At 35.5% G+C, this 21,991-nt stretch overlaps 1 protein-coding gene across 10 annotated transcripts in view; it reads right to left on the bottom strand.

The window, feature by feature from the left end:
• LOC126759686 (protein scalloped) overlaps positions 1-21,991 on the bottom strand; it is a 334,443-nt gene that overhangs the window by 99,431 nt on the left and 213,021 nt on the right. The gene's annotated exons all lie outside the window — the stretch shown is intronic.

Below are 21,991 nucleotides of genomic sequence, written 5' to 3'. Positions count from 1 at the left end.
AGTAGAAAGTAGTAAACAACACTTATCATACAGTTATCAATATCGCGCGCAATCTAAAAGGAAATCATCAATTTATTTGTTTATCTTTTTTAATTACCCAGACACTTTACTAAGCTGTGCTACACATGTTCAATAAAAACGGAGGCACAAATATTGATAAGCAAATTTGGGTTAGTTAAGAGGTGCCAAAGCGGGCTTAAGGGAGAAAGCATAGTGGTGAAAGAAAATCTGAGATTTAATAACGATCGACAGGATAACATGTGTGTAACAAGAGCGGCAGTTTTAGATTATTCTCCTATAAACGGGTACGACTGAAAAAATATCGATAAAAATCGTTTTCGTTAGACATGTATATCGATAAGTGGTTATCGAAAAATCTTTTTACGGCAAAAAGTAACATTTATTATCAAAAATATAATATGCATATAAAAAAAATTAGAAATATCGTTGAAAATCGATATTGATGGATATGTACGTATGTATGTACATATGTATATTCTTAAGTGTTTATAGACTAAACAAAGATAACATGTAATTCTTATCATCAAAAACATAATTCGTATATAAAAAAAAATATAAAAAATTTCTATAAAAATCGATATTGTCAGATATTTAATCGATAAGTGGTTATCGAAAAAATATTTTTTTAAGTAGAAATGTGATATTTCTTAACAAAAATATAATTAGCATAAAAAAATAAGAAATATCGATTAAAATCGATATCAATAGATTTGTATGTACATACATATGTATGTATGTATGTATATCCTTAAGTGTTTATCGAAAAAGTTTTTTTTACAGAAAAAGTGTAATATACGTCATCAAAAATATAACTTTAATATACATAATTAAAATAAAAAATATCGATAAAATAAATCTTTTTTTTTACAAATTTTTCATAGAATTTTATATTGACTAGATTTATCGTTTTTTATCGATTGATTTCTGCGAAGAAGTAAGCCAAACTGTCAAAAACGCGGTATGAAACCCGATTTCGCGGGAAAAACATTCTACTATTTTCATTAATATATGTACATACATTAAATTAAGTACAAAATTTATATTTATTTATTTTAACTTTTAAGTTTTTTCTTATAAAATAATTGTAATATTTATGTACAATACAACGAACCTAAGAAGAAAATATCTAAAATATAATACAAATAAAATAAATTTAAAAATATCAATAAGAATCGATATCATTAAATCGATAAGTGGTTATCGATTTTTTTTTTAATTTTACTCTACAAAAAAGTAAGCCAAACTGTCCAAAAGGAGCATACCGCTTGTGCATTAAAAACGATGTCTAAAAACATTATACTATTTTCGAAAATATAAATTAAAATAAGTACAAAGGTGATAGGTAGTTATCGATGAAAGTTTTAAGTTCTTTTTTACAGAACAAGAGTTATATTTGTAATATATTGAACAAATGTAAGAAAGAGCGCGTTAAAAATAAAATTTGGTTGTAATGAAAATTAAAAACATTTCGATAAAAATCGATATCGATATATCGATAAGTGGTTATCGATTTTTTTTTACTTTTTGGTGACAAAATCTATTGTTTAAAAAAAAATTTAATACCAACTAAATTTATCGCCTTTAATCGATTAATTTCTGTTAAGATATAAAGTAAACTGTTAAGAAATAAATATAAAATAACGGTAATGATGTCGGCAAATTAATGTGTGAACATAATGGTTGCTAGAGAAATGGATAATAGCCAGAAAATTCAAAGATACAAAAATCAAAAAGTTTTCACAAGAACTTCGTGGCATTAACAATAAATTTCTATGCAACAATCGGCTGCTGCGAAATCTGAGTAAACATTACGAGTGCAGTTATTATATAAGAACACAACAGTACAACAACAATAAACAAATGAATCAAGGCATGAACACTCACACAAACTAATAACAAACAATCACAGAAGGTGTCAAATTACTTGGGCCATAATGAAAGCCGACAGGAAAAATAAAAAAAAAAAACAAACATATATGCACAATCACAATCACACATACACACATAAATATATATAAAAACAAACAATTAAATATGCAAAAACGTACAAAAAGCGAAGTGAAGTCAAGTCAGCAATAAACCAAAAGTTACAACTCGAGCATTGTGAAGAGGTGGAGGTAAAGCGTTCTCTTGTCGTCACCCGGTGACTGCAACATTGCTTGGTAGCTCCTACATACATACATGTATAAGAAAACAGAACGAAGCAAACAAAAGCGCAAAAGGCGTCTTGACAGCACGTTGACATAATTATGACAGTTGTCTCAGTTGAGCAAAGCCGTGGCATTACGAGTACCCAGCAACCCACAGACACAGAACACCAGTAAATTGTTAAAAAAAAAGTGGCAGGCGCTTATTCTTCTTCTTCGTCCTCTACTTTGGCAAGTGTGCGCAGAGCCTCGTGCACCTGAAATGGCCGACAGATCTAATAAAATCTTTATTGGCAATTAAGTTAGAGGCATAAATGCTAATTTATGCGCTTAGATTTTCCAAGGTGAGCCATGAAAGAGCGTAGAAATTGTACTTATTCGACCAGGTGCATTTGGTATGTATGTATATGGAAAAGTGCAGTTCATGGCCCACATACTGCATTATCTGCTGTTGAAGTATCAAATCAACCGGAATGAGTTTCCTCTTCTAAATCAGTTACAATTAATTTACAGTTACGAGAGGCTGGCGCGCAAAGATTTTTAGGTCGTTGGTGTAGTCATAAAAAATACTTGAAATTGCTTTAATTTAAGTTTGGATTGAAGAACTTCGAATTTCATTGACAAACCAGTCTCCTTAAATCGGTTGAATTGCTTGTTATTGCTTGTTATCGGTCGCTGGTAATTCTCATTGGGTTTATAGATATTTGTTTATATAGCAGACTGCTTGCAGCAATTCAGTAGAATCTAATGTACTTTGGCGGTCGGTTTTTTCGGGCACTGAGGTACATATCAGAGAAAAAATCAGTAGTCTTGTCAGCTAAACTCAACCTTAAGTCCATACGGACATCTTAATTGTTCCTCCAAAGTATTAAGTGAGTTCTTTTTTAGTTTTATGCTTCTAACTGCTAAGAAACCGTTTATGATATTGAGCATAACTTATAGGAGGAATAGAGAGGTAATCTAAAAATTAAAACTTTTAATATTATTTAAAATCCTCTAAGTACTTGTCCAAATTTCTTGAGTATAAAAAATTTTTATTTTTAAATAAATTATTTTCAATCATAGAAAAAAACTTTTTCCAACCGAAAAAACCTAAAGTTTGCGATCCCTTGACAGTCAGGTCTACGTAATTTGAACGGACCCGGATTTTTTATCCGGTCAAGGACTGTGAACACGGCAGAATTCTGCCGCTACGAAAACAACAAACAACAACAGGTTTCAGAAAGAGAGATTTAAATTAATGAAATGTCGTATCAAAGCTCCAATGTTTCTAAATAGATTAATAAAGTTAATGAGCTTAGGACGGATACAATAACACGCCGAAAATTCCCTTTCAAGGGGTCAATCGTCTCCAACGAAGATAACGACTTCGCATAACCTCACAAAAACTAGTTCTGTAGCGTTAAATCGCACGATTATGGAGGTCCACTATGCAAGATAACGCACTCACCAAAAGTTTCCTCCTATAAATTGATTATTTCGTAGGCTGTATGGCTTGCAGTCGGCTTCATTTTCAAAGAAATATGGATCAATGATTCCCTCTGGTCATAAATCACACCAAACCGTGGGTTTTTGAGTATGTTACGGGGTTAACAATGGCTTATTATCACTCTAAAGTTGACAATTTCTTTTATTATTTTGTATCTATTCGACCAAAAGTGAGCTTCATCGTTGAACAAAACTTTCTTCTGAAAATCGCGATCGTTAGCCACACTCGTTTAAGGCACAATCACCGAATGTACAATGCGCTTGATGGTCATCCGGCTTTTATACTTGCACGAGTGCGATTATGTAAACCCGCTATGCAAGATCTTTCCACAAAATCTTCCAAAAAGTGGCAGTTCACAGCTCCAATTGTTGCGAGCAAAGGCGGATGAACCCGTTTGGATCTCCTTCGATACTCTGCTTTACAGCAGCAATAGCGTCTTCCACTAGACTAAGCATGGTGTAAAACTGAATCATAGTTGATCGAATTATCGACTCTGCCGGGGGATTATGTTGATCGAATCCGATTACGTTGACCGAATATTGGATGATATTGCAGCGAACTGAAGCATTATTTTGGTAACTAATTTTTACGATTAGCGACCGTATTTCCGGAGTTAGTCTACTCATTATGGAATTGGCAAACCAAAATGTTTGAAAATCAAGTTACACGTGACAAAAAGACCAACTCTGAAAAAAGTATTGCCTCAATGAAAACCAGTCTAAAATAATACACGTTGTTTTAAGGAGAAAGAGATGAGCTGATACCTCCTTGAAAGAGAAGATATAACGGGGTTTTGAATAGTAAATTGTTCAAAACTTTTAAAAATCGAATTTGTTTTGCCAACGAATCGGATTTATAGGATAGTTATTGTGGGGGTTGTGGTCGTAAGAGTGAACTAGGACATAGAAAAAGGTGTAGACCAAACAGTAGCAGTAAGAATTATGAATATTTGAGTTATTGAATTATTGTGGGGGTTGTGGCCGTTAGGGTTTGACCTAGCAGTAGTAGTAACAATTATGAATTATTTACCAACTGTATGATATTTCTACTATAATGAGAACAGGTTTAATGTATTCACGTTGGAACTCATTAGACCCGATCAAACTTTTTCGATTCGCCTCAAGTGGTCTTAGCGACGTCGCTCAGATAACAATATCAAAATCCCTAATATATTTCCCAACGTTTAACGGCTTCATATGAATTGCGGAAGCCGAGACACTTGGTCTCCACTTTATCATATAACATTTGTAGACATTTATACTAAGAATCACATTATATGCGGTTCCTACATATAACCCTTAACTTTCTATTTCACTTAAACTCAGCGTATGATTTTAATTATAGGCGTGACTAATACAACCTATGTACATAATCAGCTCGGTAGTTTAGTTATGAGGTAATTTACAGTTAATAAGAATTTTCCCATTTTGATAAAGCATAGAAAGCCTACTTGAAATACATAGAAGCAGAGAGCAAGTGACTGAGTCATGCAGTCTACATGCCCTCATTTCGGCAGAGATTGATGTAAATTATGAGCACAGTCACTCGTTTGTTGTCGAGGGCTACCAAAGTTATCGTAGTGGAACTAATAGCAGAGCAATAAGGCAATGCGGAGCGGGCTGAAAAGAGCAAGAGTGTAAATGAAAGCATGTAATTAAATTAAAATTAATTGCAAAGATTATTTGTTGCTAACTTTTGACATATTGCGCTCACTTTTTCAATATGGCAACGTCCAACTGCCTGCTGATTTTTTTTATAGATTAATCGACAGCAAACACCTGCTTGGAGACTTTAGCTAAAGGCAGCAGTCAAAATCACAAGACCTTCCGACATTTTTAGAAGCATGCGACCAAGTGCAAGTGCTTGGCTCTACGTCAAAAAAAAAAATAAAAAAAAAAAAATAAAAAAAAAAAAAAAAAAATAAAAAAAAAAAAATAAAAAAAAATATAAAAAAAAATAAAAAAAATAATACAAATAAAAAAAAGTTCTTTTGGCATTAGAAACACTTCTTCACTTGACAGATCAGCCAAAGCCCTTGGTGTATTTCCAATTTTTTATATTTTTACCTCGAGATTTCTTCTGTTAGTTTTTGGTATCTACAAAGAAAACAACCATCTGTGCAATGGGGCTTTAGTAATGAAATTTCGGAACAGATGGTCTCTGAATTCTAGCGCATTTCAACATACAAACTTATACATACAACCACGTAGATCAAAATCCCAATTAGCAAACGTGCATTGTGACTGACGAGCGTTGCGGTGATGCCAATACATTGCGGGCAATGCGGAAAAATTTTATTCAATTCAATTCTTGTTAATTTAACTAAGTGAAAAAATAAATAAAGACAGAGAGAGAGGCCGACGAATGTAGAAAAACCCAACCGCATTTATAAATAGAAGTAAACAAAATAAAACATTAAACGACAGCCGAGTTGATTTTACGCGGTATAAGAGTAAGAGAAATATCAATAGACATTATCAACAGTATGAGAGAGACAATAGCGCGCTAAATAGCAGCGTTAGAAAGCGGTAGAGCGCACAGTTGGTAGCACATTAACGCTGCGAGAGCCATTAACAGCTGGAGACGGCCACTAACAGCTGAGAGTTCAACATTAACAGCTGAGAGAGCGCCATTAACAGCAAGTCAACAGCTGAGTGGCGCTGAGCGTGAGCGGCGCATGGATCAGCTGAGCGGCAAGCATAGCCAGCAAAAGGTGGCATATTGCAGTTGATAGATTTACGACTGCCGATTTCCTTATTCTTCGCCTGTTGCTGTTACAGCTTCTTTTCTTCCTCTGCTTATTTGATATTCATTTAATATTTATCTTTTTACTTCAGGTTTCGTAGTGAGCGAAAACCGACTGTGTGGAGGATTTAGAAACCTGTTTTATTTTAGAGAGCTAAATAAAAAACACACACATGCGGATACAGATAGAGACTTGAGAGTTGTAGAGCCGCGAGTAGCTGGTTTGGCGCGGCGTGTGGAGGCCACATAGACTTTCGAGAATTTTTTATGTGATGAAAACGGGTATGGTAAGTATTTGTTGTTATTGGCTCAGCATTCACCAAAGGCTTTGTTGTTATTAATTTTGTGTTTTTTCTGTTTTTATTTCTTTTGTCAAGTAACTACTTGAGCTCGTAGGTAAAAGTGGTTGTTGCTCGGTGGCAGCAGCGACGTCGCGTAGTTTTGTGGTTTTCGTGCATGCATTGCATAAAGAATTGACTTGTTGTTATTGTTATTGTTATTGTTGTACATGGACGCAAGCACGACTATGGGCGAGTGTGTTTACTGCCGATTGGCGTTGATGACTCATACAGGTGCGCTGTCGCTGGCCGCTGCTGGCGACGCATTGCTCTCCACATACTTTGTGTGTGCGTGTATGTATGTAAGTCTGTTTATACCCATGCATACCTATAAATGCATGCACATATTTATTATTATGTATACAACTGCTTGCCTTGCTGTGCCTCCAGTCAGCGCTGCGCCCAGCCAATTGAAATGCAAGCCGCGCTGCCACGGCCGCTGCATGCGGAAAACAAGTGAGGCAAGTACTTTTAATAATAAACGCAATATTGAAAATACATTTTCGCACTCTCGGCAATAAATCTTTATTTATTGCAGCACAGCGTGACTGGAGGAGCGAAGCACGCGGAGCCGCGCGGAAAATAAAAGAACTAAAAAGAAAAAACACAAACGCTTAAGCGAAAAGAGAAAAGCAAGAAAACGCGAAAAATCGTAGAAAAAATCCAAGTGAGTGGAAAGACAGCCAGCTTGAAAGAATATGTAAATTTTCACCAGCGGATAGGCACTTGACGTTGCATTGTGGGCCATGGAGTTGATATCGCGCTGAAACTGGTTATTTTTTTCAGTAGTCAATTGGATAGTTGTTAAACAAGACGGTGTAGTAGACACTGGGAGCTAAACACTAATAGACAGTTTAGCTGGAAACTAAAGCAACAAGCTAGTGAGGTCCTGAAACTGAGTGTGACAAATAATTAGAAGATTATTTTAGGGTTATTTGAGAGGATTTAACTGAAAACAAGCAAAATGTTAACTTTGACTGCTCCGAAGCTATAATAGCCAACACAGGCACGTTTCTTGTAGCATAAAAGGTTATAAAAATATCTTTATTTAAAGTTTTAAGGGTCAGTTTATATGGCAGCTATATGCTATAGTGACTCGATCTGAATATTACGTTCAGAGGTTGTAGCGTTGCCGTGGAAACTATGCTGTGCCAATTTCGTGAAGATATCTTGTCAAATGAAAAGGTTTTCCATACAAGAACTTGATACGGATCGGTCAGCTATTTTATATAATGGTCCGACATCCGACAAATGAGCAGTTTCTTGGGGAGAAAAGGATACGTGTAACATTTCAAATCGATGACTCAAGACCTTAGGGAATAATTCCAAGGCATGCGCCATGTCAAGTTGCTAATGGAGGGTTATAACCTCAGCAAGTTTAAATATGTAATGAACCTTCATAGCGACAACCTCAGCATCAACCTCTACCCTGGCCACTGTAAACTTAACAAGCACTTACATATATAACATGGGTCTAGCTTCCTGTGCAAATTGCCGGCTCGGCGACAGGAAGGCTTTAACTTCAAAACACCTGCTAATTGACAGCCAAGCAGTCTGTATACATAGGATAGAGACCCTTGGCTCCATGTTTGCAAATAGAGATCACATCGCCTCACTAGCATCTAGTAGTATATTCGAATTTATCAATGTGCTGGGGCTAGATGGGTCGTTGTGACTTAGGAGAGGGTACGTTAGACCTAAGGTTGCGGTACAATCCTCATTTATCTTATTATCTTAGTTCGCGCAAACAGAGGTATGGTTAAATTGGCTTTGCTTGTCACTATTACTTGGGGGCCTATTCTGTAACTCGATTCGAAAATGTATTTTATTCGAAATTCGGATCTACTTTATCATTATGCGAAAGTTGTACCACCCTGTGCCAGAAAAAATACGTACAATTTTCGTTTTTGCTTTCTACAACTCAAAAGCTAACGAATATTTTATTCGAAAATTGGCTTGAAAATCCGAAAATCGAGTTACAGAATATAAAAAACCCGAATTCAAGTAAATTGATTTTCGAATCGAGTTACAGAATAGGCCCCTTGATATTTACTTTATAAGATCTTCAGTGTTTCTTTTTGGGTACTAAAAATTTCGTGGCCAAAATATGAGATCCTGCTCTTATACCCTGAGTTTTTTATGGTAATTGTATTACTAAAGGGGTTATTTTTTAGATTACGGACAGAAAACAATTTATAGGAAAAGTATTGCAGAATTCCACAAACTATATACTTAAGTATAAGCATTATTCAAGGCTAGTCAGCACGCTACTGACTCATACTTTTCCAACGAGTATTACAGAGTATGGAACCTATTCAATGCCATTAAGCGGGGTCGAACTTAGTTTTACTTTGGGTCTTTAAGTTGCTATTTCTGACAATAAATGATAAGTTAGCTTAGTTGTTCCCCAATCTATATATTAGTTGTCCAAGAAAGCCTTTAGAAGCTTAAAGAAAACAAGAAATCTCGAGAGATTCTAGCATAAACATCATTTTTAATGAGACACACAAGCTGTGAATGAACCAAAGCTGAAAACTTTCTTAGCGTTTAGCAATACAAAGCCGCTTTCTCTCTTTCCTTTTTACAGAGAGCGTTCTCATGTGGTCTGCGAAAAGGAAAAAGTGACTGTGTACGAAATCGGGAGAATATGTTGTGTGCGTAATCAATTCGAAACTTAATTCATGGCAAATTTTTTAGTCAAATGACGTCGTGTTGCCACGGTTCGATCACAGTCACTTTTTCTAGATCTCCAGGGAACGCTCTCTGTAAAGAAAAGCGGTTGTGTAGATAATATTATCTTTTTCGGAGATGAAAATTATTTCATGGGCATCCCAAACTATACACTTTGTAACTTTTACGCTTTGGATACGACTCATCAGCTGCAACCACTGCGAAAACTGTCGATTAGACGCTAGAGTGCCATCAATAAACCGTGACTCATTGTTATTAAACTATTGTTTAATTTCCCTTTGATTCTGAATACCTTATGCCCTGTAAAGAGTTCTAATAAATTATAGCTGAACGCGTAAGTCGCTAGTTTTTCTTTGCTATTACTCAACTGCTCCATTACTAATATAAATTTCTTGCCAAGCTTGACTTGAGTAAGGCCTGCATTTGCAAATTTTTATTTTCTGCCTTTTCCTTTGCTTTGCAATAGAAAAATCGTGCGAGTGTCTTCCGCAAATGAGCCACCACTACCACCACACTCTACACACACATACACCTACATCGGTATACGGCATGCATATGCATTTCAACGGGCTTGAGCGCTCTCGAACTAGGCGGCTTAGCCTCAAGTCATAAATCATATGCATTAAGTAACGAAACAAAGCTCAACACTGATACTTAATGAGCTACGAGACACTTAGCCGCTGGCGGCTGATAACAAAAGCGCTACGCCAGTCTAAATATGCCCTCGCCGCATTCAAAGGTTCTGCTGGTCTCGTTTGACCATTTCAATTATGAATTATGAGTACTCATGATTGTAGCTTTAATGTGATTATCACGCTCTGTTGTTGTTGCTGTTGCTGTTGCTGTTATTGTTTCTTACCTTTTTGTTTGGCATGCATTTATTGTTGCTGGTCAGTTTTCAATTTCATGGATTTTTGAAATGCTTTTATTGGTAGGCGCGAGAGTGCTTAAATATATGTATATATGTACATACCTAAATATTAATATGTACATACAAATATGAACATACATACATACTTACTATGTACATAAATATTCATTATTTTTTGTTTTGTCTGAATTAAAGCAAGCTTTTTACCGCTACTTAGAATTCGCTGTGACTAAGTACTTAAAGCGCTTCTAATAAGAATACAAACAAACATACATAGGTATATACATACATACATATGTGTTCATATGCGCATATTTGTAATGTGTAATTTCTATAAATGCGCTATAAATAAATTGTCTAGATTGTTGCTGCTTTTTGTTGTTGATGTTTGTATAGAACTATTTTTGTAGCGTCATTGATCGGCAGCGATGACCTTAGCGGCAAACAAGACATGAACACACACGGCTTTACATGTACATGTGTGTTTTTATTTACGAAGTGACTGCTCGTGTGGGCAATGCGTGAGCGGCACTAGCGGCCACACAATGTAGATAAATACATATGTAGGTATTAATATTAATTTCGAAATCAAGTGGTGGAACACATTGATAAAGATAAAGATAATAGATAACAATAACGTTTAAATTTTTTTTATTTAATACATTTTCAATGTGAATTGAGATAATAAATAAAAATTACCTTGTCTGGTGATTCAACATATTTTTTATTTTTTTAAGTGGAATTAAAAAAAAAATAAATAAAAATAAAAAAACAAATGAATAGAAATAGATAAAAATAAAAAACATCAAAATAAAAAAAAAAAAAAAAAAAAAAAAATAAAATAAAGTAAAATAAAATAAAATAAAGTAAAATAAAATAAAAAAAAGTAACAAAAAGTTAAATGATAAATAAAATAAAATAAAATAAAAAGGCTGGTATTTAGAATAGCATCACCCGATTTTGGCGATAAAATTGGTATGTACGGTTAGAGGAGGCTCTTCAGATTAAAGCGGAGACTCATCGGAACCAAACTGAATACACCGCAACAACAACAAAAACCCTAACAGAAGGAACAACAGGAAGAAAAATAAAATAAAGATGGCCAAGACGAGAAATACCGGACCGTCTTCCGTAGACGTAGTAGATACTTAGATCCCCTACACTTACCATCACTCCTAAATAACCCAACAAAACTGGAGAAAAGAGTTAACATTAAACCGCAAGGGAAACTCCGGTGGAAGACAGAACAAAAGAACATCAGCATGGAGGTTAAGAATGGAACGGCACTGCTAAATGAACTCTTCTACGTAATCAAGAGTTCCCGTAGAGACTGGCTCATCGTAGAAAACGAGAAAAGACGGGAACATCCCCAGAGTCAATAACCTCGAAGCAGCGGGTGACAAGCCCGGTGGAGCCCCGAGAAACTGTAAGACTACGAAACGAAAAGGACGGACAATGGAAAAAAGTTATGCCTAAAAGAGCAAAGAAGACGAAACGAAAAGGACGGCCAGTGGCAAAAAGTTATGCCTAAAAGAGCAAAGAAGACCCACGCTAACGAAGGAACGACGGAGGAAGCATATAAAAGGGAAGAACATAGCTACAAGTCAGAGAGCATATAATAGGCTCAAACGACAAACAGAGGCAGTGAGCCAGCAGAGGACAATCGCTACGTCGAGGTCCTTAAAAATGTCCGTAGCAAGGTAAATCTCAAAGAGGCAGAATTTAAGATCAAAGGTATCCGCAAAACAAAAGCCGGGGCCGTACTACTGGTGCTGGAGATGGGACAGGCTACAAAAGCTAGCTTCTGCGAGGCACTAAAGACCACCCTTCAAGAATCTGCAATTGTGCCCGACCTTAAATCAAAGACTACAATAGAGAGACGAGAGAAGTAGCAGGGCTGTAAAAGAAGCGCTATAGGACGCCTTCGAAGAGTCGACGATAAACTTAACAGTACCCAACACAAGAGAGCAGGTTAGGGTATATATAACGCTAGGTCAGGATAAAGCTGTTTTCAATCGATTTTATTTACTCTAAGCACCAAGATGTAATTAAAATTCACATATGCTGCTTGTTTTTAGATATTTTATCGTAGTTTGGTGCATCATGCAAACAAGTCAACAATCATGTTCGGAGAGACAGATGATCAATAATGAAGGAAATTCATTTTTATTTCGATATTCGTAGTTTGGTGCATTATGAATTTGTTCCGGAGGGACAGATGATCAATAAGGAGTTCTTTTTGGCCGGAATTGTGGATGAACAATTCATTGATTTTACACGATAATAATGCCCCACCGCATCGAGTGACGGTTGTGATCGAATTTAAAGCCAAAAACGCAATTACTTGTCTAACATCGATCGACCACCGTATTCACCAGATTTGGCTGCGTGTGATTTTTTCTCGTTCCCCAAACTGAAATAACCGCTACGTGGAACCCGTTTTCAGTCGACCGAAGAAATGAAACAAAATTCGCTAAAGGAGCTGAAGGCCATCACAAAAAGTGCTTATGGAAAATGTTTCGAGGACTGGAAAAATCGTTGACACGGTTGCTATTATTTTGAAGGTAACAATATAAATATTGATGAATGATTAAATACTGTGTGTTTTATTTACAGTTTTCATGTTTTTTTTGTCACAATGCATGATTCAAGTGTCAGCATTGAGGTCTTATAAGGGCTCAGAATCGTTACAGAAGACAATAATGTAGTCAAATTTTCCAAAATTTTAATACCATTTTTCATCCATTCGGGCAAAGTTTGATGCAAAAGACAGTTAAATCCCCTTAAACGCTGAAAAATGTTTTGAAAGGGATTGAACTTTCTAAAATATTTTACTAGTTTTTGTTTTTTGGTAAGTGGTGCTTAACGCTGAGCAGAAAAATTTCAGTATTCAGCTTTCTTTACACAATTGAAAATGAATTTAAATTGGTGTGAAACTTTGATAAAGCATTACAATGCGCCCGAATGTAGGCAACATTTTAGTTATATGACAGAAATTCTGGTTGAAATTATTCATCATATTTACAGTTTTGAGATATCTATTAACATTATTTTTCAGTAGATGTGAGTATGATAACTCTTTTAATACACAAACCTGCCTCTTTGTTTGTGTTTCTGAAATCAGCTGATATGTATAATATAAAATATAGAGCAGATTAATCAAGCACTAATTTATAGTTAACATGCTTATGAGATTTTATTCTGTCTAACATATATGTAGAATCCGTCTGCTTTCTATCGTTTAACTCGCACTCAAGGTCAAATTAAATGAATGGCTAAGCAATTTAATACCAAAAGAAAGCAATTTTTGCGAATATCAAAATTTCAAAAATCAAATTCAATTTGCTAAAGAGTCTGCAGCATATTGCATGCTAGCCGGTTGACAGGTGATAATCAGATGATTTATTGGCAGCCGCGACTAATAGGCGGAGGGTTAGATGCTTGGCCTTTTAATCGCTGCTCTTAATTTGTTTTAGAATTTTTTAATATTTTTTTGAAGAGTTAATATTAATTTGGAAAAAAATAATTTGAAGAAAAATTTTTGTTGAAAAAAATAAATATGAAAAAATATTTTTATTATTTTTGAAGGGTCAAAGTTTTTATGTTAAATTTAAATTTTTATGTTAAATTTAAAATAATAAAATAAAACAAAATTAACATTTAATTACCGTTATATATTTTAAAGGTCAAAGTTTGATTGCAAAATTTTTAATGTAGAATTTTGTGCAATTTAATTATAAAAAAAATATTTTTTTTAGTAAATCAACCGAAAGTTATGTACTAATTTGTCTCATAATAATAATGATTTTTTTTCCAAATCATTTCTGTATGTAAGTTTTTGTATATGCGATACTTGATGCTTTCAAAACGCTTTATCAACAAGTCCAATTCTTATCAGCCCGCAAGCGATAAAAAAACATATAAACAAACAATAACAACAACCTCAGCAGAACGCGCAAACAAAATGATAACCATAAGAAGTGAGTTAGAGTCATGAAAAGCGGGCGGCGCACAAGTGAAAGGGAAAAGAGGCAATAGAAAGAGCTTAATATGGACATAATTGATCAAAACAAAAGCAAGAACACAAAAGCTGATGTTAACAACAAAATTGCAAACAAATGTCAGGTGAGGTGAGGTGAATACGCGCACAAACAAATATAACTAAATGGAAAGTAGATAAGAAGTAGCTAGAATGGGCGCGAATGGCTTGAGGAAAATAAGGGTAATTTAACTAACCGAAAACTAGAGTTTTATAACCGGAAGTGTCAATCGGTTATGCACAGTGGAGTTAAAACAATTGAATGTGAGTTAAAAGTGAATTGAAAGGGGTATGAGTTGAGGCATGAATTGAATTGAGAAAAATAGGGAAAAATAAAAAAAAATAATAAAAAGTATAAAAAATACAAATAGTAAGAAAAAATACTATTAAAAAAATCAATTTGAATAATAATTTAAAAAATATAAAACAAAAAAATGTATAAAAAGTTAAAAAAATAAATTTGAATAATAATTTACGAAGGTTAAAAATACATTTTTACACCATTTGGTGTGCAACTTTGATAAGAGTAAAATAATGCGCCCAAATGTAGGCAACATTTCAGTTGCATGGATAATAATTTCGGAGAGAAAAAACTTGTAATATTTAATTATAGATCCCTTGAACTTATTTCCGTTTAGGATTAAAGTAAGTTGACAGACTACTGCTTCTTCAAGTTGAGGTCTTTGCTATGCCAAAGCTGCGAAGTTGGCCTCTAATTCTCTTGCAGGCAATGCCAGAGTCAACATCTATCAATCAGGGCAGTAACCTCTTATCTCATAGCGGTCAGAAGTGTTTTGGGAAGCAGGGTAGAAAGTGTTGCCAGAAGCAAGCAACTTCACTTCTATTGGGTGCCAGGCCACAAAGGCATCGAGGACAATGAAATAGTGGACAATATTGCCAAGAAACGTGATCAATATTGGCAAACTCATGCATAAGTTCTAGATAGAGGAAGGTAAAGTAAATCAAAACCTGATGGAAAGAGCTACCTGGCTGTAAAACGGGTGCAAAACGGTAGATCGAAACTATATAAAATTCCTAGTGGCACTCGATAGAAGAGACTGTAGGAACATGATCGGCATACTAACTGGTCACTGTCTGGTGGCGATGCACGCCCGCAGAATAGGGCTGACAGATCGAGAAGACTACAGGAAATGTCTAGAGCAAGGCACCAGGGAAATAACGGAGCATCTTTTGTGCACTTGGCCCGCATTCACAAGACTACGCTGTAAACATCTGGGATCTTCATGGTATAATACACCGAAAAAGATATCGATAGTGAGGTCACAGTGTCTGTTGAGTACTTCTCGTGGACCTACGAACTGAACTCTATCTGGTATCGCAAAGGACCAAACTCGTCCATGCGTGAGTTATTGGCCTACCAGATTATCCTAAACTAACATTAAGTAACAACATGGTTTTTATAGAAACAAATTATGGGAATGCAAATTTTAGATAATTTTGGAACTTCAAACATTAGTTAAGCTTCATTAATATTTACCACTATCTCTCGAGTAAATCTTTGGACTTTCTCTTCAGCAAATCATACCAAAACTTCCGAAAACATTTGTTAAACAAATAATATACCGCCCGCTTAAAAAATTCATTGCTCAAGAATAGGAGAAATTTCCAAGCTTTTGGACATCTCCCTGGAACAAAAGATCGTCATTCCAGGAAATCGCCAAAAAACGACGAAGTAAGTGAAAAAGAATTTCAAGTGGGAAAATGTATAAATAAAGCAAAGAGAAAGCCTCATTTAAATTCTAGCCGATCGGTGATCTCGATCTGTTTAATTGCAGCTACATAAGATTTCTCGAATACTAAATAAAGAAAGCCCAAAGAATAAACAAATGTTAAAAACAGAAATCTGCCCATATTGTAGACTTAAAGCCCAGTTCTGTCGAGAGAATGAAAACGGACTGATGCGAAATGATAACTTTTCCGATAATAAACCACAAATCGATCATGCCAAACGAGACTGCTACAAGAAAAGCTTAATTTCCACGGCATTAATAGTAATATCACAAGCAATCAAATTAAAAAGATTAAGAGGAAACCGAAAAGAGAAAGCAAAAGATTAAAAACAAAAGCAAAAAATGCGAAATAAAAAAGAACAAACGGCAAAAAGAGCTGAAACAATTCTAAGGAAGAACCCAAACCAGTTGCAAGTGAAAGGAGCGCACATTAGCACCTTGTGGCAGTACGAAAATGGGTTAAACAAGTAAGTGATGACATTTAAATCTGGCATTAAGAGTCAGCAACAAGTGTACTGCAACATCAGGTAGACACAACGAGACCTGCTGGGCAAGTGGAGGATAAAAAGAAGCCTGAAAATTAAAAGCCAATTGCGAGATGAAAGAAAGCGGAGATTATGGTGAAACAATTACAACGAAACATATGACACAATTCGGAAAAAAACACAAACACCTAAAGAAAAAAGTAGTAATGAATTGGACAAAAAGATAAAATAAAGAGAAATTTTATGTAAATGCAACTGGACACGCGGAGAGGCTTAATCAAGCTGAAACCCTTTACGATGGCGCTCGAGCTGAAGGCAACACACACACGAACGGGCAGGAAAGCAGATTCAAGTACATATTTGTGTGTGTATATATGTGCTTGAATATGTGTTTGTGTGTGCTTGTTTGTATATATACGTATATCTGTATATATGTGCTAGTATTTAGCTGCAGAGTGGAGTCTGGGGTACCAAGAGGCTGCCAGCCGAAAACCAGTTCAACAACGACGAATGAATATGTTAAGTAAGTGAGTAAAAATACAAAATATTGAGCGTCGAGCAACAAACCACAACAGAAAACACATACATTTATACTAAGTGTAATATATACATACATATATGTAAGTATATACATACATATCTACAAGCATAATACAGAATTAAGCTCATGCGGCGACGAAGGTGTGCTTTGCGACTGGCTGTGAAGTCAGTAAGCGCAAGCAGTTATGGAAGAAACAATAATAACAACAAAAAACAAGAATAGCAACAACAACAAGAAAAACAACAGCAGTCATAATAACAACAACAATAATAGCGACAACAGCATTCATAATAATAACAACAACAGGAAGAACAACAACAGTCATAATAACAACAACAACAATAACAAAAACGAGCAACATTCATAATAACAACAACAGCATTCACAACAATGACAACAAAACTCATAACAACAACAACAAAAGTTGTCGTTAACCACAAGAGGTGCACAAAACGAGAAACCAAAAAAATTAAAAAAAAAACAACAACAACAAATCCAAAGACCACAAAAGACAAGCAGCAATGAGCAAACAAGAAGACCTAAACTGGTTGGAGCAACTTCTTGAATACATACGTCGCTATTACGAGCTCGCGCGCTAGCAACGACGACGAACGAGAAAACTCAAATAGAAAATGGAACAAAGCTAAAGTTAAGTCATACGAGTAATAAATAGGGTTGTACTTTTTTTTGAAAAAAGTTTTGAATATAATAATTTAGTCAAAAACAAGAAATGTATCTTGATTTTGAGCGTTTAGTTTGTATGACAGCTATATGTTATAGTCGGCCGATCTGCAAAATTTCTTTAGATATTTCAGCATTGTCTTAGAAAATAATCTATGTTAATTTTGGTAAGAATATCTCTTCATATAAGAAAGGTTTTCATACAAAGACTTAATTTTGATCTTTCAGTTTGTATGGCAGCTATAAGTTATATTGGTTCGATCTTGAAAATTTCTTGAGATATTTCAGCATTGTCTTAGATAATAATCTATGCCAAATTTCGTAAAGATATCTCTTCAAATAAAAAAGTTTTTCATACGAAGACTTAAGTTTTGTTGTTCAGTTTAAATGACAGCTATATGCTATAGTTCCGATCTAAAAAATTTCTTTAGATGTTTTAGCCTAGGTTTTGAAAATAATATGTGCCAAATATCACGAAGATATCTCGTAAGTTACAAAGGTTTTCCATATAAGGATTTGATTTTGATCGTTCAGTTGGTACGATAGTTATATGTTATAGTAGGCCGAGATCGGTGGTTCCGACAAACGAGCAGCTTCTTGAGAAAAAAAGAACGTGTGCAAAATTTCAGATCGATATCTCGAAAAATGAGGGACTAGTTCGGGTATATACAGACTGAGAGGCAGAGGGACTTGCCTGACTTAAATCGACTCAGCTCGTCATGCTGATGATATACTTTTTAGGGTTTCCGATATTTTCTACTGGGTGTTACAAACTTTTTGACAAACTTAATATGCGTCCTGTTCGAGTATAAAGAACAGTTTAACAAAAAAAGAGAGGGATTTTGAGTTGAAAACTGCATGCAGCTGATAGCACTGTTCGAGCTGCAGCTAGTCTCGAGGTATATGCTTGTAAGCGCCAAAAGAAGGTGAACAGGCCTCAAAACAAAGGCAATAACAAAGCTCAGCTAGCGATAGAGGGCTGTCTCGAGCCGAAGCGCAACGGCTTAAAGAGGTAACAACATGTTGCATGTGGAAAAAAACACACAAACTTAATAAATACAAACGAGATAACAAAGTGGTCGCCACAAAAAAAGCAAAACGCAAACGAGTTAGTCAAAACATAACCCAACAACCTGATGTGCGATCGGCATAAAAAACGTATTTATATTGATATATCAATATGTGTATATATGTACATACGCTTAACTGCATGTTTTATATGCATAAATAAGTACCAGCATGTTTGCTGGTGCGTCTTAATAAGCGCGCATTGTGTTAAGTGCGTAAATACACGCGCATGCGCGCTTACCTGTTTGGCATATAAATACGGGAAAATGTGTGCGCTCAACAGAAGAGCACTATGACGAGCCCAGCGACTTGTTTATATACATATATATGTAGACACTTATAGGTATCTCAAACCGGCTACCGCCACATTACGACTCTGAACTTATTAATTCATTCAATCCGAATGCTGATAAAAATCAGTGAAAAAACTGTTAAATTAAACTAGCAAAAGAAAGGTGGAAACGTACTAAGAAGACACTCGAAGTGTTGGCAGTTGAATTGGCTCAAAGGCAAAAAACGATCAACGAGAATTGTTGGGGATGTTTAGTTGCTGCTGGGAGATTAATGCGAAGCGCTTTTGCCAAACGCGATAAAGTCGAAGTAGTTGTTAGTTGTGAAATGGCAAATATACATAGGTAGCGATTAGGGTGACTAAGCGACATGATTGAGAAGATCATTAGTTTCGTGGAAAAATCTGTGTGCAAGGAGAGGGGTAATGAAACATAAAAATATTTTTAAAATATATTTTGAAAAATTGACAAAAATTAAAAAAAAAAAATTAAATAAAAAAAGGATTTTAAACGAAATAAATAAAAATTAAAAATTAAAAATTAAAAAAAAATAAAAAAAAAATTTAAAAAATAATTATAAATATTATAACAATTCAAGAAAAAATTAAAAAAAAAATTTAAAAATTAAAAAAATTTATAAAAATTAAAAAAAAAAATAACAATATGTAAAAAAAATGAAACACATTACGTTGGCTTCGCAAAACCTATTATATCCTTGACAGATGCTTTTGGGCTAAAACATGGGCTAAAAAGATCTTTATCTTGAGTTTGATCGGCCAGTTTGTATGGCCGCTATCTGGAATAATGCTCCGATCGATCAGTTTGTATGACAGCTATATACTGCAGTGGTCCGGAATCTGCGGTTTTGACAAATAAGCACAGTCTTAGTTAAAAAAAGACCTGTAAAAAATTTTAGATCGATATATCTGAAACTGCGGGACTAGAGCGACGTAAATATAGACGGCCAAACCGATGGGCATAGCTAAAATAGCTCAGCACGTCACGCTGATCAAAATATTAAAAACACGTATTCTTTTAAGAGCGCACCGGACCTGATTGATTGAGTTAATCCACTATTAAAATTGTACTACCCCTAATTGCTTACAATTTCACTTATTTTTCCAAAAACGTTGCCTACATTTAGGGTGACAGTATCATTTTTTAAGGTATTAAAGCGATGATGAGGTACAAAGGCAACAATTTCGATCCGAGATTTATGAAATCAAAATATATAAAAGTTACACAGCGTTCTTAGAACTACTTTTGAAGCCTTCGAAAATAGAGAATTTAAGAAAATTGGTTTCAAAATGATATTGTATAAGTTTGCGATAAAAAAAAATGTTAAAAACTGCTGATGAAAGCTCTAAGATTGACTCTGGATAAAAGTTTACTGAAATGTATGTTATTGTTGTTGTTGTAACGGTTATGTACTTCCCGTTAAGATGGTAAGGTTCACCCAACGGTAGGCCCAAAAAACGTGCTGTTTCGACGGGGTCGGACCATGGGAGAGGGGTGTCAGAAGTGTAAGGTTAAGCTGACATATATTTAACATGTCGGGGTCGATCTGGATAAGTAGGAGTATAACCTGCTGCAGTATCCAGAACGATGCTGAGCAAGGGTTACCCTCGATTTTCCCGGCAGTTCGAGCTTCTCGTCTGCAATGGGTGGCGGTTTCACTCCAACTACGGCATTCGCTGTGAGGAATCGATGAAGGTGTTTATGCCTTCACTGTGAATGGCTGTTAGTGCATGTCTGAAGTTTTAGGCGTTATAAGTCTGGTCGGCGTTTTGTTTTATGTCGTCGGCGTAGTTGAGGAAGGATCACTTGATGCTCCTAGGAGGCAGTTCCATCTTTATAGAATTTATATAGCTGTTTCAAAAATAACAACACACGAGTAAGTATGAACTAAGATAATTTTTAGAAACATCTACCAAGTTCGACCAAATAGCCTGAGATCACAGTGGAACTTATATCTAACAACAACCAAAGTCAAGTCGATGTAATCGAAGCGAAGTCTAATTCATAACCGGATAAAGACTGCCTCTCAAAGGAAATTCCTCTCTACCTTGATGAGCCCACTATTGCTCTCTTCGATTAGTTTTCAGACATAGCTTTACCTTGTCGGAAGTCAAAGAGTAACATAGACTATACGCGAATGAAAACAATTCCCTTGATGTTTTTCTGGCCCCTGTTGACCTCTTCGACCATTTTCAGACGTAGTTTTATGGAATTGGATCTAAAAGAGTATCATAGACGATACGCGGAAGATTCCAAGAATTTAGACACCTCAAAACACTCATATTTCTTTGCAGACTAACCTCAGTAAATCAATGCTCTCACTAACAAAACCTTAAAGAGGTCCCTTGACCGTTTAGCAAAAATGGTTTGATTAGTGGCAACAACTTGACAAGGCGAAGCGGATGTGAAATAACAGCGCAGTAGGCGCAGACAGGACGGATGCTTATCGCAGACAACGAGTGTGGAAGACGTGAAAAACAGGCGAACTTGGTTAATTATACAAATAGGTGGAAGACGCAAGCGGCAAGAGAGAAAAATAGCCAACAAATGGCTATGCAAGCAAAGACAACAAGCAGAGAAGAAATGGCCAGGCCAGGCAAGGCAGCCAAGAACGAAGTGGAGCGATGCAAAATAAGAGCTAAGTGGCAGACTGAACGGACGGACTGAACGCAGAGTGTCGTCTTGCCCTGTTAAGCGCTTTGTTGTAGCAAGCAAGCAGTTGAATCAATAAACAGTCAGACTGTCAGGCAGTCAATCAATACAATTCACTTGCCACACAATCACACATACATATGCATGTACACATGCATACATAT

Source organism: Bactrocera neohumeralis, chromosome 5 (genome assembly GCF_024586455.1).
Source record: "Bactrocera neohumeralis isolate Rockhampton chromosome 5, APGP_CSIRO_Bneo_wtdbg2-racon-allhic-juicebox.fasta_v2, whole genome shotgun sequence".
NCBI classification, from domain to species: Eukaryota; Metazoa; Arthropoda; class Insecta; order Diptera; family Tephritidae; genus Bactrocera; species Bactrocera neohumeralis.
Note: the sequence above shows the minus strand (reverse complement) of the source record. Positions and strands in the feature narration are given on the sequence as shown.